Raw genomic sequence first — 19062 nt, forward strand, 5'->3', positions numbered from 1 at the left:
AAAGATTTTAACACATTTTTTTTTCAGTAACAGAAAAAAACAGACAAAAATTAGTAAGTAGAGGAAACTTTGAAAATATAATTAATAAAATTGATTTAATTTACACATAATGAACACAGTAGCAAATAATGTCATAACACACATTCTTTTCTAATACACATGGAACATTTAAAAAGTATTCTTGACCATAAAGCAATTATTATCAATTTAAAATGATGGAAAACATGTAGAGACTATTCTTTGCCTACAGTAGAATTAGGCTAGAAATTAATAACAACATGATAATTAGAAAATCCCCATCAGTTTGAAAGAAATAAACATACTACTAAATAATTTGTAGTCAATAAATAATTTGCTATGAAAATTAGAAAATATTTTGATTTGAATGATAATGAAAACACCACATACATATCAAAATTTGTGGGATGCAGCTAAAAGTGGTCTCAGATGGGACTTGATAACTAAAATATATATATTAGAAAAGAAACAAGTTCAATTATCAGTGAGGTAAATAATCCATCTGATAAAGTTTTCAGCCCGCATTTCACAGAATCTCCTTCTGTATTGCAAGGTCCAGTCATCAAAATACCTTAAAGCCTACCAATCACAACAAACTACCGGACCTATAGACTTGTGCTCATACATACCCTTCTACTCAGAAGACCATCCTTTCACCTTCTTCTTTTGCATTAAAAATCGTATCTCGATTATACAATCTAACCTCAGCACATGATTTACTTATAGCCTTTATAAACCAACCATTACCTTCATTTGGCCTTGGTTCTTGCTCTATTAGTGGCTGTAACATTTTAATTATTTGTGTAGGGAATACAATTCTCTTTAAAACAGTTAGGGTTTTTTAAATGTTGTTTTCCTCCTTGGGAGGTAGAGGAATGGTTTGGCTGAGCAGCACACGTTTTTTTGGGTGAGAATGAGCCTATGAAAACATGGAAGGCCGTAAATGGACTCTGTCATATACAGAGGGTGCCAAAAAAATGTATACACATTTTAAGAAAGCAAACTGTATTAAAATTGTAATATTCAATACATACCGATAACAAAAGATGAATACAAGTCACCTTTGACTTCTGCAATTAGAGGTGCTCAGAGTGATTACAGCAAACTACCACTTGAGCAACATTGACCAAAGTGTTTGCTTATATACATTTTTTACCACCCCGGTACATATATACACACATATACGTAGAATTATATGTATTTATATGTAGAAGTAAATGCATGTAGAATTATATGTGTGTGTGTGTGTGTGTGTGTGTGTAGAATTGCTGACTCATAGAAAAATACCACATTATTTTCTAAATAGCTATGCCAATTTAAATTCTCATAAACAATGTATGTGCTTTCCCATTGATCTGTATCTTTTCCAATAATTGGATATGTTAGACTACTTTATTACTGCCAGTCAAATTTGTGTCACATAGTATCTTTTATGACTGTAAGTGTTTTTTTTTTATGTCTTTAATTGTATTTCTGTAAATACTAATGAGTTTGTTTATTTTCTTATACTTATTTGGTCTTAACTTTTTTTCTCTTTCATGAGTGCTTATTCAAATCTGCTTGTTTTTCTATTGCTTATCTTTTCTAATTAATTTGTGCAGTACAGATACATATCTACACGCACAGATATATGCATCTCTAGTATTCTGAATCTTTGTCATCTCCTCTCAGTATATTACTTTTCTTCTTTGCCTTCTAAATAAGATTTTGATGAATAGAAGTAAATATTAAAGTAGTAAAACTGATCAATTGTTTTTATGGTTAGTATTTTGTGTCTCCATTTAAATAATAATTTATTATTCAAGTTCAGTATATTTTCCTATATTTTCTTCTAAATGTTTTAAAATTTTGCTATTCACAAGTTCAATTTGTAAGTTGGAATTGATTTGGTGTATGGTATGAGGAAGGGATCCAGTCTCACTCATCAGAAATAACATCTCTGCTTATATTACACTTATTGCACACGTAGATTTGTTTCTGGCTTTAGAGTCTAATCAATTGATCAATTTGACTAGCCCTGAATCAGTAGTGCTTAACTTTAACTGCTTTAGCTTCATTGTAAATCTTCATATCTTGTAGGACCAGGTTCTTTATCCTATTTTTCTTTTTCAAAAATATCTTAACTATTCATGGCACTTTATTCTTCCACATAGTTCAGAATCAGTTTGTAAAGCTTAACTAAGAAAATTTTTAAAAGGTTAGCATTTTTATTGGAACTTTTGACAATATGTAGATATACTTGGATAGAAGTGGCATAGTTATTAAGATAATGAGACTTCCTATCCCTCAAAATAATTATTTTTAAGAGTTCTATAATATCTTTAAATACAATTTTATAATTTTTAAAAATATATTTGGCTTTCTTTTTTATAGCAACTTCAAAAGAAATTCAGACATAATTTACCTTCCCTTGGAAAGGACTCCGATATGTTTATGATCTTCCCAGCGATATTTGGACCCTCTCAAATATTGACATCACTATGGTTAGGGACAATTTTGTCCTGATAAGTATTGATAGGAAAGTAATTTATTATGTTAATAATATCAGGATAAGTTCTCTTTGAGTAGAAAAACAAAGATTATGTCAATGTGCATGATTAGCAGAAGCTGGTTAATCCACCAGCTAAAATACAAGGACCAGTCTAATCAATACATTTTCTAAGAATAGCTTGGTTCAAGACCTCCAGATAATTTCACAGATGTATGGGACAAACACATTGCTGGGTGAGCAATAAGAAAGAAGCACAGTGCCTATGGTCTATTTGGGTATTGATATATAGACCAACATAGGCCTCTTGTCAACTCCTATACATTGAGTTGCTAGAAATAATTCCAAATTTGAGTGGGGTGTGGAAGTAAAACAGGCATGTACAGATGATTTTTGCAGCATCCACTACTCAGACACGTGGAGATGAAGTCCAGCACTGCCACCCAGTGGTATTGTTTAGGATTTGGGATTCAATATCAACTTGATGCAGTAGCAAAGTATTGCTTTTTTAAATGGCAATTGCTAGTCTATTATTGGGTCTTGTGCAAACAGCTTCCATTACAGAAATCCAACAGATAACTTTAAGAGCTGAGATACATTTTATTTCACTTGTAATTTCAGCGATACATTCTAATAAATATGGGACAGTACAGTAGGGCTCTTTGGTAACATGGAAACTGTGTATACAGGACCCTTCTGGAAAAGTATATGGACGGGGTTAAGTCATTTTGCTATTTGTTTTCCATTTGTTCATTGTTTCAAAATTTTTTCTGCCTTTTTAAAGATTAACTCATTATTTTATGATTTAATCGCTTTCTCCATTATTGGGGTATTGGTTTTATTATTTTTAGTGGTTGCTTTAAGAGTTTATATTATGCATTTTTATGATATCACATAACATCAAATGATATGTTACACTTAAGTAGTAAGAAATTTCCTACTACTACCAGAATACTACCTAAACAATATACTACCATTTCTTCCATCTCATCTATTAGATTATTGTTGCCATATGTTTCAATTCTGTATGTGCTATGAACCCAAAATTATAATAAAAATATTTTTGCTTTAAATAGTTGATTATCTTTTAAGGTATTCTTAAAAGGAGAAAAAAATCTATGTTGACTCAAATGATTATCTTTTCTTCATTCTTTTGTATAGATCAAAATTATTTTGTATTAGTTTTCTTCTGCCTAAAATACTGCTTTTATCATTTTCTGTAGTGCAAATTTGCTTGCAATGAATTGTCACAGCTTTTCTTTCCTGAATATAGTTTTGTTCTGCCCTCACTTAAAAAATTGTTTTCACTTTGAATAGGATTATGGTTTGATTATTTATTTTTCTTCAGCTCTTTAAAGATGTTGATCTGTTGTCTTATAGATTTCTAATGAGAAGGCTGTGGTCATTCTAATCTATGTCCTTCTGTAATAATGTTCTTTTTTCTCTCTTGTTGGTTTGAAAACTTTCTTTTAATCATTCTTTTTCAACAATTTGATTATTATGTGTCTTGTTGTGGTTCATATTTTTATTTTTGCGGTGGGATTATTGAATTTCTTGAAACTTTGAGTTTACAATTTTCTCCAGATTTGGAAAAATTGTGATCCATTCATCTTCAAATAATTTATCTGTCCTCTCCCACCCCCGTACTTTATCTGCTACCTTTTTGTAGAACTCCAGTTACACATATTAAATTACTTGATATTTTCTCAGAGGTCACTGTGATTTTCTTCATTTTCCCTCCTTGCTTCATTCTGAATATGTTCTGTAGCTATTCACCTTCACTTATCTTTATAATAAACTCAAAATCTGGTTTGGTAAATATTTCAACTTTGTTCTCTTTAAAAATTGTCCTGGCTATACTATATTTTTTGCATTGAAAAAAACCCTGAAATTTTAGGTCAGATTTTATTGAATTCATGGATTATTTTTTGAAGAATGGTTATGTTAAAAATAGTGCATTTTCCAGTCCATGTACACGGAGTATCTCTGAATTGATTTAGGCCATTTCTAATTTTTCTCAATAACATTTTGTAGTTTACATGTCAAGGTCTTACAAGTCTTTTGTTAGATTTAATTATAGGAATTAGATGTCTTGGTTGTTATTGTGACTATTTTAATTTTATTTTCCTATTTTTGTTATAGTATATAGAAATATATCTAATATTTTACTATTGATCTTGTATACTAACACTTTGCTAAATTTACTTATTAACTCTGACTTTGTTAATTCCTTAGGAATTTCTTCTTATATGATCAAGTCATCCTCTAAGAAAGTGTGCTTTATTTCTTACTTTTCAGGTATGATTTTGATATATTTCTCTTGTCTAATTACATTGGTTAAAACCTCCAAGACAATATTGAGTTGAGGTGTTGAGAATGGATATCTTAATGTTTTTCTTGATTTTCAGAATAAAGAATCTTATTTTTCACTAATAAATGTGATATCACTTTAGGTATAGGTTTTTTATAAATGCTCTTGAAGAAGTTGAAGAAATTCTCTTCTATTGCTTGTTTGATGAGGATTATATGTTGAATTACTTCAAATGCTTTTTCTGTGTCTATTAAGAGGAGTCATATTTTTCTTTATTAATACAGTTTTCAGATGTTAAACCATATGTATAACTAAAATGAATCCCATTTGTATTATGTATAAAATAATTGGATTCTATTTGCTAACATTGTGTTTAGAATTATATTGTTCACTTTCATGAGAGATTTTCATCTGTTAATTCCTTTTCTTTTACTAGCCTTGTCAAATGTGGGGTTCAGTTTTTGCTGATCTCATAAAATCCTTTGCAAAGCACTCCATCTATATATTTTTTTCTCCTTCTCTGACTGCTATTCTTTCTTTTTTCAAGTTTTGAAGAACTCAACAGTGAACCCACCTTGCCTGTGGTTTTACTGTAGAAAGGTTTTTTAAATTGCAGATTAAATTGCTTTAATAGTTATGTTGACATCCTGCTTGTTTAAAATTTATTTTTGGATGGCTGTATAAAGTTATTTCTTCAAGGAACTTATCCATTTCATCCAAGACTTTTAACTTTGTTCACATAATGTTTTTTATAGTATTTTATCTTTTTAAATGCCAGCAAAATCTGTAGTTATGTCTTATTTTTTATTTATTTTTTTCCTTGATGAGCTACTTAAGGATTTATCAATTTATTGGCCTTTTCAAAAGTGTTAGAGTCATTTGTTGATTCTCTTTATCTCATGTTTATTTTTATTTCATTAATTAATGCTCTTATCTTAAATAATCATTTCCTTCTACAGTCTCTAAGCTTAATTTGCTTTGGTTATTTCTTGAGATGGACGATTGGATTTTCATCTTAAGTGATACTATCAAATGAACATCTTAATAATATATATCATACATTTAGATATGCACAAACAACTGAACAAGTTTTCAAATTTCAAATTTGACAGCAATGTGGATTAATGAGGAATTCTCTCATGATAATATTATATTTATTTCTTCGACAAGTGGTTTCTAGACCTTATAATGGATCTTAGTATATGAGTGATTTAATAATTACAAGAATATAATGTTGGTAATATCTTTCAGTTTTGTGTACAAAAAATTTTTTATCACAATGAAAAGTAACAATACTACTGGCCTTCAGCATAAAGATAAAAGGACATCAGTAGTTAATCAAGGACAAACTCCATGATGTACAAATAATGGAAATGGCCTTAATGAGAACTTGTACAATAATTAAAATGAGACAGAGAGGTGGAAATTAGGTTTAATCGTCAAATAATTTAATTGGCAAAAAAAATCCTTTGTATTTTGCCGATAAAAATACCATATTGTGTTCATACTAGCACAATTGTTAAAGTAAAATAACTTGTTTTCTGGAACTTTCTGAAGAAATAAACATTCTTATCTGCCTTGACTGTTCAAATATTTGTGCATAGTATTTGCCATAAAACCACCCAGACATTTTATTCTGCCGAGGTATTGAACTGAGGTGAATACAATGAAAGCTGAATTTTTATTTTCTGTTTTGTTGTTGTTGTTTTTTACTTTATATATAATCCAGTTCCAATAAACTACAATCATATTATTGAAGCTTTGGAATTAACAATTATTTTTCATAATAATCCAGTTATAAATATTGTTTGATATTCTTTGTTTAAACCTTTTCCAAAGGTTTCTTTTTAAATTTTATTTATTTGGTTTTATGCTTTTTAAAATTTTCAAATATAGTTGACCTTCAATATTATATTAGTTTCAGGTGTATAGCATAGTGGTTAGACATTTATATATCTTAGCAGTGAACCCCCCGAATAAGTTCTAGTACCTACCTGACACCATACAGTTATTTGTAATATTATTGACTATAATTCCCTATGCTGTACTTTATGTCCCCATGACTATTTTGTAGCTGATTTATTTTTTTGTTTGTTTGGGTAATTTGTTTTCTAAGAAAGCCAATTATATACACATAACACTTGGACAAATCTCAAAGGAATTATGCTGAGTGTAAGAAGCCAGTCTCAAAATATTATATACTATATTATTTCATTTATATCATATTCTCCCAAAGAGAAAATTATTGTGATGAAGAATAGATCAGTGGTTGCCAGGGGTTAGAGATGAAGAAAGGAAATGATCACAAAGATATAGGAAATAGTAATTTTGGAGAGTGGTGTTTGTATTCTGTACCCTAATTTTGTAGTAGTTTTACAAATCTATCTATGTGTTAAAATCCATAGAGCTATACAATAAAAAGTCAATTTTAAGGTATGTTTATTTAAAAAATTGATTTTCATTTCTAGCCTTGGTGAGAACAGACTTAACTTCTTTTTTAAAACAACTAGAAAACTGTACAAAATGACTGAAACACTTGTTTTCATACATTGGATAAAAGCAATACCCTTATGTGAGAGAAAGGTAATGAATGTCGTCCTACAATAGTCCCAGCCTTCTGCTTGGTGGAAATTTCCAGGTCATTATCTGGGAAAATTGATCAGAACTGAGTAGAATGTGATAATTTTTCAGTGTTGAAGAGTCAGAAATGAAAATTCAGGGAGGCTGAGGCATTTGGAAGCCATGCTGTGTAATTCTGGACAGGATAAAATTTGTGCATAAAACTGAGCTTGAGAAATTTCTTAAGGGCTATCCTAGACCTAGCTGAACACTGAGCCATGTATGCGTAGACTGTAACTCCATGTGGTAAGCAAATAACTGGGAGTTATTGGCTAAACAAATCACAGAACTCAAACAGGGTGTGTCGACATCAGAGCAAACACAAACAATTTTTTTTTTTCCAAAATTTGTTGAAAAATGTGCAGTCACTGATCCAGAAGCTCAACAAACCTGAAGCAAGAAGCACACAAAAATATTACACCAAGGCACATAACAACCAAATTGCTGAAAACTATTCATTAAAATAAAATATTAAAAGAAGCCACAGGAAAACAATACATGATTTACAAACTTCATAGCAATCTTCTCAGAAACTATATAAGTTAGAAGATGATGAAATGACATATTTAAAGGGCTTGAGAAAATGCCAACTAAAATCATACATTCAGCAAAATCACATTTTCAGAAGGCCTAGACTTCTAATAAAGAAGGATACCAGCGAATGGATTTAACCACTTATCGAAAAAATTTAAAAAAAAGAAAAAGTGTTTATAAAATACTAGTTTTCAGTTATTGGAAGATAGGAAGCAAGGAACCCTGATGATCAAGAAAAGAGAAACCAAAAAAAGTGAGCGCTAAAATTATCTCCATTTATTAACTGGAAGCAGTTTCAGGCTTCAATACAGGAAGGAAAAATCCAAAAGGAATCTGTCAGTCACCCTGCATTGAGGAAATAGATATCAGAGTCCAGGAAGACCAAAATAGCTATAATTTGCAGATTAAAATACCAGAGAGGAGCTTCAGAGATTTTCGGAAGATGCCTCTTGAATCTTGGCTGCCTATTGAGCTACATGTGAAGAAAAAGAAACTGCAGGGAGAAAAGACACACTGGAAAGGAAAAAAGAAAACAATTCCTATGCACACATGGGGTTAGAAATAGTTTGTGTTCCCACTGGTTTATAGTGGAGAGATCTTCATTTTAAGATTAAGATGGGGTATCATCAAGTAGAGTCCTTGGTAGGCTATTACTTCCATAGGAGGGCTAAATTAACCCTGGAGTAAAGACTATGCTAAACCTCCACTCAACAAAGTTTAATACAATGCTCTGAAAGTATCTAGTTAATTCTGAGTAACTTAATTATGTGCCAAAAAAATCCCAGCATTATTTTGCAACCAATAATATAAAATTTACAATGTCTGCCACTTAAAGTCTACCATTTAATGAATGGGCATCTAAAGAAGTGGGAAAGTATGACTCAAACCAAGAGAAATATCCAATACTCCTATTGGATGTCATAGCAGAGATGATATAATTAGTGGACAAGGACTTTAAAACAGTTATAAATATGTCCCATATGTTCAAGAAGTTAGAGGAAAATATGAGCATGATGAAAAAATGAAATGGAAAATACAGTTTTAAAGCCCAAACGGAAGTTCTCAACTTGAAAGATACAATATCTAAAATTTAAATATGTATGAATGGGATTAATAGCAGGTTAGATACCACAGAAGGAAAGACTCATAACCTTGAAAATATGGAAATGATAAATATCCAAAATGAAGCAGCGAGACAAAAGTAATAGCAAAATGAAGGAAGTATCAGTGACTTCAGGAATAATATCAGACTGTTTATATACAAGTAATTGAATTCCTAAAAATAGAAGTGAAAAGAGGGGTCAGGAAAAATACTTAGAGAGGAAAAAAATGGCAAGTTTTCCTCTAAATGTAGCAATACCCCACAGATCCAAAAAGCTCATAGAACCCAAACTAGAAGAAATATAAAGAAAATTACATCGAAATTAATTCCAGAAAAGCAAGGATAAGAGTAAATCTTAAAAACACACAGAGAAATGGCTAAATGACAAAGATATAAAGATAAGTGTAAAAGCAGATGTGCCATCTGAAAATATGCAAGGAAAAGATGTAGTGACATTATTAAAGGACTGAATGGTAACAAAGAAACTAACAAAAGATAATTGACTGTATAAATAATATAGGGTTTATAGCATATGTATAATTATGATATATGGCAATTTTAGAACAACGTTTGGTGGAGGAATATGGAAGCAGGCTGTTGTATGTTTCTTACACAACATGAGAGATGGTATAATATTTGAAAGGTATTGGATAAAATAAAATTCACATTGTAAAGACTAGACCATCCAAACTGAAATATAAAATCAAGAGATATAGCTATTAAGCCAAACATGGAGATAAAATGGAATCGTAAAAAAAAACCCCAGGTAATCTAAAAGAGATAACAAATGGAAATACCAGTATATAGCAAGATGACACATTTAAACTTAATCACATCATTAATTATATGAAATGTAAGTGGTGTAAATCCCCCAATTAAAAAACAGATAATGCAAGATGGCAGATTAGATAAATACTTTGCCTACTGCATCCCAGAATCATATGAAAATTATTAATAAATTATAGAGAACAATCAACCTCAAGATTCATCCAAACACTAGCTGAACAGAACCATTGTAACTACCTAAGGATATAAAGAAAAGGCCACATCGAGATTGCTAGGAGGGGTGGAGACTCGAAATGGGCTGACCCCAAACCCACAGAGAGAGGTTGAATGCCGGGAGGGAAACCTCAGTGGCAAGGGTCCTCCCTAAAGAGGGAGTCCCCCCAATCACCCCTCAGCTGCATACTTGGAAGAGTATGCGGTGAAAATCAGTGAAGACTCTTTCTGCCCTTCTTGGTGAAGTAGAAGGCAGTTGGAAACACAGATACCCTCTCAGAGTGCCCACACACAGACTCACTCATTGGCGGCCACTCACCTGTTCTCTGGTGGAAGGAGTGGCAGCTCAGGAAGCCCAGAGACCTGTGGGAAAGAACTGAACTGAGTGCCTTTGGTGCAGGAACTGGGGGGATGGGAGCCATTGTTTTCCCTGTGTGGAGGCAGCACATGTGTGGCTTACAGGGAGGTGCCATCTTTTCAGGGTTAAACCCTCCCCCAAAAGGATTAAGTCTGGGACTGCATTGGTCTGGTGTAATCCGTGCATGCACACTGCCTTGGTGACGCCCTGGGTCCCTGCCCTCTGCACAGATGGTGCTAAGTCACAGTCACCTGAGACTGCTGGACTGCTGGCCCCACCCCACAGGCTGCAGATTAAAGTAGGTGGAGGGCTGTGGCAGCCAGGAAACATTTGCAGAAGGGTGATAAGCCCAGAACTATGCCATAGTTCAGAGGCGGTGGTTTTGGGGGACCTGAGACAGGAGGTGGCTGGCTGTAATGTTCTCAGGGTGCTTTTGCAGGGTGGTTGCAGGCCCAGCACTGGTCCAGGAGTGGAGACCACACTGAATTTGTAGAAACCATTGACCACACCCTTAGCTCTCTGAAACCCCGCCCCGCCCACCTAGAGCTGCATTGCGAGGGGCACTCTGGATGCCTATGTGGCTGGCTGTGCCCCCACATGCTGTGGTGGAGGATTTTCACAGCAGTGGACAATCTGAAATGGCCTGGTGAGATTTTGGTGATGGGCAGTGACCCAAAAACTACACCACAGCCACTGGGAGGCAGCTCTCAGGAACTTGCGACCCTGAGGTGGTGGCTGGCTAGTGTTTTCAGGACACTGTGCAAGGTGGACACAGGACAGGTACAGGTACAAGAACTGAATCTGCATCGATGTCGTAAGAACCATCAGTCACATCTCCTGACTCACTTGTCTCCACCCCGCCCTGCTAGTGCTGCATCGCCAAGAGAACTCTCAACATCGGGTCATCCAGTCTGGCACACGTACCTAATAGGCCTCTTTCAATAGGTGGGCCTTGTGGGCAGCTGGTGGGTGGCAATAGGCCTAGGGGGCCCTGGGCTTTATGCTAAGCTGCCTCAGGCCCACTATTGGTTGCAAAAGGCTTCACTTTACAGTGAAGACACCTCCACATGCCTCCAGGTCCAGCACAGGCAGCAGTCAGCCCCATACAGCTTTGAGGCACCTACAGGTAGCCACAGGCCTAAGGGCTAGTCTGAAATTACAGGGCACTGTAGCTCCACTCAAGAGATATCAGAAACAACACACCCAGAGGCCAGCTTCAGACCATACCAGAGCATTACCTGGCTAGTCCCACAAGCACTACACCCAAAGGGAAGGGTCTCAACAGGCATAAGTGCTCATGGGGGCCAATCCTCCTCTAAGGGGTCAATCCCTATACAGCAGCTCATACACTGTGGACATAGCCAATCCTCACAGTCAGTCAGCTGGGAGTCAACTCCACCCACTGACATGCCAAAAGCAATCGAGGGCCAACTACAACAGAAGAACACACACAACACACAAGGGACACTCCTGGAACACACACACAGGATATGAGAGACACTGAATCATTGGACGGCACAGGACACATACCACATAAGGTCATACAGCAAAGATTGAGAGATTCTACCTCCTACCTAGAAGCAAACAGAGAGGAAGCCAGAATGAGGAAATAAAGAAATATGTCCCAAATAAAAGAACAGGAGAAACCTCCAAAAATAAAACTAACTGAAAAGGAGGCAACCACCCAACCAGAGACAAAGTTTAAAACATTCATTATAAGAATGCTTAAGGAACTTACTGAGAATTTCGACAAAGAAATAATAAGCATAAAGACAAAGAAACCATAAAAAAGAACCAGTCAGAAATAAAGAATACAATAACTGAAATGAAGAATACACTATAAGGAAACAGCAGCAGAATACATGAAGCAGAAGATCAAATTAGTGATTTAGAAGACAGAGGAGCAGAAAATACCCAATTGGAACAACAGAAAGAATAAAAAAACAAAAAAAGATAGTTTAAGGGGCCGTGGGACAAAATCAAGCGTAACAACTTTTGCATCATAGATTCCAGGAGGAAAAGACAGGGAGCAAGGGATCGAAAACCTATTTAAAGAAATAATGATTGAAAACTTCCCTAACATGCAATTAAATAGACACACAAGTCCAGGAAGTGCAGAGAATTCCAAACAAGATGGACCCAAACAGGCCCACACCAAGACACTCATAGTTAAAATGGCAAAGGTTAAAGACAAGGAGAGAATCCTAAAAGCATCAAGAGAAAGATAACTATTAGGTTGGTGCAAAACATATTGCAGTTTAAAAGTCTAAAAATAATTCTAATAACCACAATTACTTTTGCACTAACCTAATAGTTACTCATATGGGAGCTCCCATAGGACTAGCAGGTGATTTCTCGACAGAAAATTTTCAGGCCAGAAGGGAGTGGCAGGAAATATTCAAAATGATGGAAAACAAGGGCCTACAAACAAGACTGCTCTACCCAGCAATGTTATTTAAAATTGAAGGAGAGATTAAGAGCTTCCCAGGCAAGAAAAAGCTAAAGGAATTCATTACCACCAAACCCACATTACAAGAAATGTTAAAAGAACTTTCTAAGCAGAAGAAAAGCGAAAACAAACAAAGAAACATAAAAAAAAATGTGAATAATAAAATGGCAATAAATGTGTACCTATCAATAATCCACTTAAATGTAAATGGATTCAATGTTCCAATCAAAAGACATAGGGTGGCTGAATGCATAAGAAAATAAGACCAATGCATAGACTGTCAAGAGACCCACCTCAGATGGAAAGACACACACAGACTGAAAGTAAAAGTATGGAAAAAGATATTTCATGTAAATGCAAATCAGAAAAAAAGCTGCAGTAGCAATACTTATATTGGAAAGAAAAATAGACTTTAAAATGAAGATATAATAAGAGAAAAAGAAGGAGATTACATAATAATAAAGGGTTCAATCCAACAAGAGGATATCACCTTAGTAAACATCTATGCACCTAACGTAGGAGCCCCTAAATATGTAAAGCAAATATTGGCCAACATACAGATCAACAGTAACACAATTATAGTAGGGGAATTTAACACCCCACGGACACCAAGGGACAGATCTTCCTGACAGAAAATCAACATGGTAACAGTGGCCTTACATGACACACTAAACCAGATGGATTTAATTGATATTTTAAAGCATTTCACCTCAAAGCAACAGAACGTAAGTTATTTTCAAGTGTACATGGAATATTTTCCAAGGTAGAACTATGTGTTAGACTGTAAAACAAGTGTCAATAAATTTAAGAAGATTGAAATCATAAAAGAGTCTTCTCTGACCACGGTGGTATGAAACTAAGTAATCAATTACAAAACACACACGCACACACACACATAAAAACAACAACAAGTGAGAAACACAAAAACACATGGAGACTAAATAACCTACTAAATAATGAATAGGTCACCAATGAGATCAAGAAAGAAATCAAGAGATACTTTGAGACAAATGAAAATGAAAACACAATGCCCAAAATCTATGGGACACAGAGAAAGCAGTCTTAAGCAGGAAATTCAGAGCAATGCCGACCTACGTAAGAAACAAGAAAAATCTCAACTCACCAGTCCTTCTTTACACCTAAGGGAAATAGAAAAAGAACAGCAAACAAAACCCAAATTGAATATAAGGAAGGAAATAATAAAGATCAGAGTGAAAACTGTATTAAAATTGTAATACTCTCTCTATTTTGATAACTCTCTATATATATTGATTATTACAGAAGTCATGTGTGACCTGAAATTACATGAGGTGCTCAAAGTGTTACCATCAGCATAATTTTAATACAGTTTTTTCCTTTCTTAAAATGTGGATATATTTTTGACACCATATATATGTGCATGTGTGTGTGTGTGTGTGTGTGCATATACAAAAAAGATTGATGAAACCAAGAGCAGGTTTTTTAAAAATATAAACAGGAATGTCTGGATGGCTCAGTTGGTTAGAGCACAAGCTCTTAACAACAGGGTTGCCAGTTGGATTCCCAGATGGGTCAGTGAACTACATCCTCCACAACTAGATTGAAAAAAACAGCTTGAGCTTGGAGCTGAGCCACAGGTGTGCTACCAGTTGGCTCAGTGGTTAGAGTGTGGTGCTCATACCACCAAGGTCATCAGTTTGATACCCACATGGTCCAGTGAGAAGCAATGGCTTGAGCTTGGAGCTGAGCCGCCAGTGGGTGGCTGGTTTGCTAAATGGTTAGAGCAGAGTGCTCATAACACCAAGGTCGCTAATTCAAGTCCCGCATGGGCCAGTGAGCTGCGCCCCCCACAACTAGACTGAAAAAACGACTTGACATCCTCGAAAAACACACTGTTTCCCAATTAAAAAAAAAATTAAAAAAATGATAAAATTGATAAACCATTAACCAGACTCATTAAGAAAAAAAAAAAGAGATGACCCAAATAAATAAAATCAGAAATGAAAGAGAAGTGACCACAGACATCACAGAAATACAAAAAAAATTTAAGAAAATACTATGAGCAACTATATGCCAACAAATTGGACAATCTGGAAGAAATGGATAAATTCCTAGAAGCATACAATCTTTCAAGGCTGAATCAAGAAGAAGCAGAAATCTGAACAAACCAATTTCTGACAACAAAATTGAATCAATAATCCACAAACTCCCCAAAAACAGACGTCCTGGACCTGATGGCTTCCCAGGTAAATTTTACCAAATATGCAAAAAGAATGAGCACTTATTCTCCTGAAACTATTCCAAAAAATCCAGGAGGATGGAAGGCTCACAAGCTCATTCTATGAGGCCACCATTACCCTGATTTCAAAACCAGAGAAAACCGTTACAAAAAAGAAAACTATAGGCTGATATTTCTAATGAATATAGATGCAAAAATCCTCAACAAAATATTAGCAAACAGAATTCAGCAATACATTAAAAAGATCATACACCATGATAAAGTGGGATTTATTCTTAGTATGCAAGATTGGTTCAATATCCACAAATCAATTAGCATGATACACTATATAAACAAAATGAAAAATAAAAATCATATGGTCATATCAATAGATGCAGAAAAAGCATTTGACAAACCCAGTATCCATTTATGATAAAACCTCTCAGCAAAGTGGGAATAGAGGGAACATACCTCAACAAAATAAAAGCCATATATGATAAACCCACAGTTAACATCAATGGGGAAAAGCTAAACGCATTTTCCTTAAGATCAGGAACACGACAAGGATGCCCACTTTCATCACTTTTATTCAACATAGTACTGGAAGTTCTGATCACAACAATCAGAAAAGAAAAAGAAATAAAAGGCATCCAAATTGCAAAAAAGGAAGTAAAATTGTCATTATTTGCAGATGTCATGATACTATATATAGAGAACCCTAAAGATTCCACCTAAAATCTATTAGAACTGAAAAATGAACTTAGTAAATTAGCAGGATACAAAATTAATATTTAGAAATCCATAGCATAATTATACCCTAATAATGAACTATGAGAAAGATAAATTAAGAAAACAATCCCATTTACAATTGCATAAAAAAATAAAAAATAAAAACCTTAGGAATAAATTTAACCAAAGTAAAAGATCTGTGCTCAGAAAATTATAAGACACTGAAGAGAGAAATTAAAGAAGATACAAATAAATGGAAACATATACCATACTCATGGATAGGAAGAATTAATATAGTTAAAATCTCCATACTGCCTAAGGCAATATAAAGATTCAGTGCAACCCCTATCAAAACACCAGTAACATTTTTCACAGAACTAGAACAAATAATTCTAAAAATTAAATGGAACCATAAAATACCCTAAATAGCCACAGCATTCCTGAGAAATAAGAACAAAGTGGGAGACATCATGCTCCCCGGCATCAAATGATACTATATGGCTATAGTAATAAAAAAACATTGACATAAAAATAGACACATAGATCAATGGAATAAAATAGAGAGCCCCCAAATAAATCCATGCCTATATGATCATTTCACCTATGAAAAAGGAAGAAAGAATTTACATTGGGGTAAATACAGTCTATTTAATAAATTGTTCTGGGAAAACTGGACAGATATATGCAAAAAAAATGAAACTGTACCACCTTCTTATGCCATATACAAGAATAAACTCAAAATGGATTAAAGGCTTAAATGTAAAACCCAAAACCATAAAACTCCTAGAAGAAAATATAGGAAGTAAACTCACAGACATTGCCCTTGACAATATTTTTACTGGTATATACCTTCAGGCAAGGACAGCAAAAGAAAAAATAAACATGTGGGACTACATCAAACTAAAAAGTCTTTTCACAGCAAAGGAAACCATCAACAAAACACAAAGACATCCTACTGAATGGGAGAAGGTATTTGGCAATAATACATCTGATAAGGGGTTAATATCCGAAATCTATAAAAAACTCATACAACTCAACACCAGAAAAACAAACAACCAATTAAAAAATGGTCAAAGAACCTGAAGAGACATTTCTCCAAAGAAGACATAGAGATCGCCAATAGACATAAGAAAAAAATGTTCAGCATCATTAATTATTAGAGAAATGAAAATAAAAACCACAATGAGATATCACTTTACTTCTGTCAGAAAGGCTATCATCAATAAATGAACAAATAAGTGTTGGTGAAGAAGTGGATAAAAGAGAAACTTCGTGCACTGTTGGTGGGATTGCAAATTAGTGCAGCCACTATAGAAAACAGTACAGAGGTTCTTCAAAAAATTAATAGAACTACCTTATGACCTAACAATTCCACTTCTGGGTATTAATCAGAAAAAATCCAAAACACTAATTTGAAAAAATATATGCACCCCTATGTTTATTGCAGTGCTATTCACAATAGCCTACATATGGAATCAACAGAAATGCCCATCAATAGATGATTGGATAAAGAAATTGTGGTACATTTACACAATGGAGTATTTACTCTGCTATAAAAAGAATGAAATCTTACCATTTCCAAAAATATGGATGGACCTAGAGAATATTATGCTAACTGAAATAAGTCAGACTGAGAAAGAAAAATACCATGTGATCTCACTTATATGTGGAATCTAAAGATCAGAATAAATGAGTAAACAAAACAGAAATAGACTCAGAAATACAGAGGAAAAACTGACGGTTGCTAGATGGGAAGGGTGGTTGGAGGATGGGGGAGAAGGTGAGGGAATTAGAAAGTACTAATTGGTAGTCACAAAATATTCACAGGGAGGTCAAATACAGTATGGGCAGATAATCAATAATGTTGTAAAGATTATGTGGGGTGCCAGATGGGTACTGGACTTATCAGGGAGATCACTTCGTAGACTGTGTAGATGCCTGAACACTGCACTGTACACCTCAAGCTCAAGTAGAATAAGATTGAATGTCAAATATATATATATACCTATATATATATTTGTATATACACATATATACATATATGTATATATGTGTATGTATGGGGCAAAAATATATATACACATTTTAAGAAAGGAAAAAAACAATATTAAAATTATGCTCATGGTAACCACTCTGAGCACCTCGTGTAATTGCAGAAGTCAAACATGACTGTATTAATCTTTTGTTACCGGTATATATTGAGTATTACAATTTTAATAGTTTTTTCCTTTCTTAAAATGCATATACATTGTTTTGGCACCTTCTGTATAGATATTACCCTGTTTCCCCAATAATAAGACCTTGCCAGACAATCAGCTCTAATGTGTCTTTTGGAGCAAAAATTAATGTAAGACCCGATCTTATATTATATTATATTGCATAAGACCCAGTCTTATAGTAAAATAAGACCTGGTCTTATATTAATTTTTGCTCTGAAAGATGCTTTAGAGCTGATTGTTCAGCTAGGTCTTATTTTCGGGGAACATGGTATATGTACGTGTATTTATATATATACATATATGTGAGTAGGGTGGGTGTTCCAATACAGTTATTTGTTTACTAACTGAAAACTCCCTCACAGACAGTGCCGTGTGAGCTGGTGCAATGATGTGATGCAAGGGCCATGAACTGTTGGTGAAAAGTTCAGGTTTTTGATCTAACTTTTTCACGCAGCTTTTTCAGCACTTCCAAATAGTAAACTTGGTTAACTGTCCAGTTGATACAAATTCATAATGAATCATCCCTCTGATATCAAAAAAGGTTAGGGACATTGTTGCAAGTTTGCAAACTTAATTATCAGACCTCATAGTTAATGGTATTGTAACAGTTATATTCAATGGCAGAGTGTAGTATACTGTGGTGGTGGTGGTGGGGGTTATAACTTTGTTAGGGGTTTAATCATTGTGTATTTTGTACACCCGAAACTAATATAAAAATTAATTAATTAATTAATTAATTAAGCAGATAATATTAAATTACATTTAAAATGAGAAACAAGACACAATTTTAGACTATTTGCAAGAAAAAATATTTTAAACGTAAAGACACAGATGGCTGTACAAGGGTGGTAACACTAATGAAACAATAAAAGAGAACTAGATTGACTATCACATTAAGAAAAATTATCAGAGCTATAAAACAGACATTTTGTAATGATAAAAGAGTTCATTTCTTAAGAGTACACAATAATCACAATTATTTCTTTACTTAGCAGAGCTTCTAAATAGAGGAAGCAAAGCCAATAAAAACTAAATATTG

This window comes from Rhinolophus sinicus, linkage group LG01 (genome assembly GCF_036562045.2).
Source record: "Rhinolophus sinicus isolate RSC01 linkage group LG01, ASM3656204v1, whole genome shotgun sequence".
In the NCBI taxonomy this organism is placed as follows: Eukaryota; Metazoa; Chordata; class Mammalia; order Chiroptera; family Rhinolophidae; genus Rhinolophus; species Rhinolophus sinicus.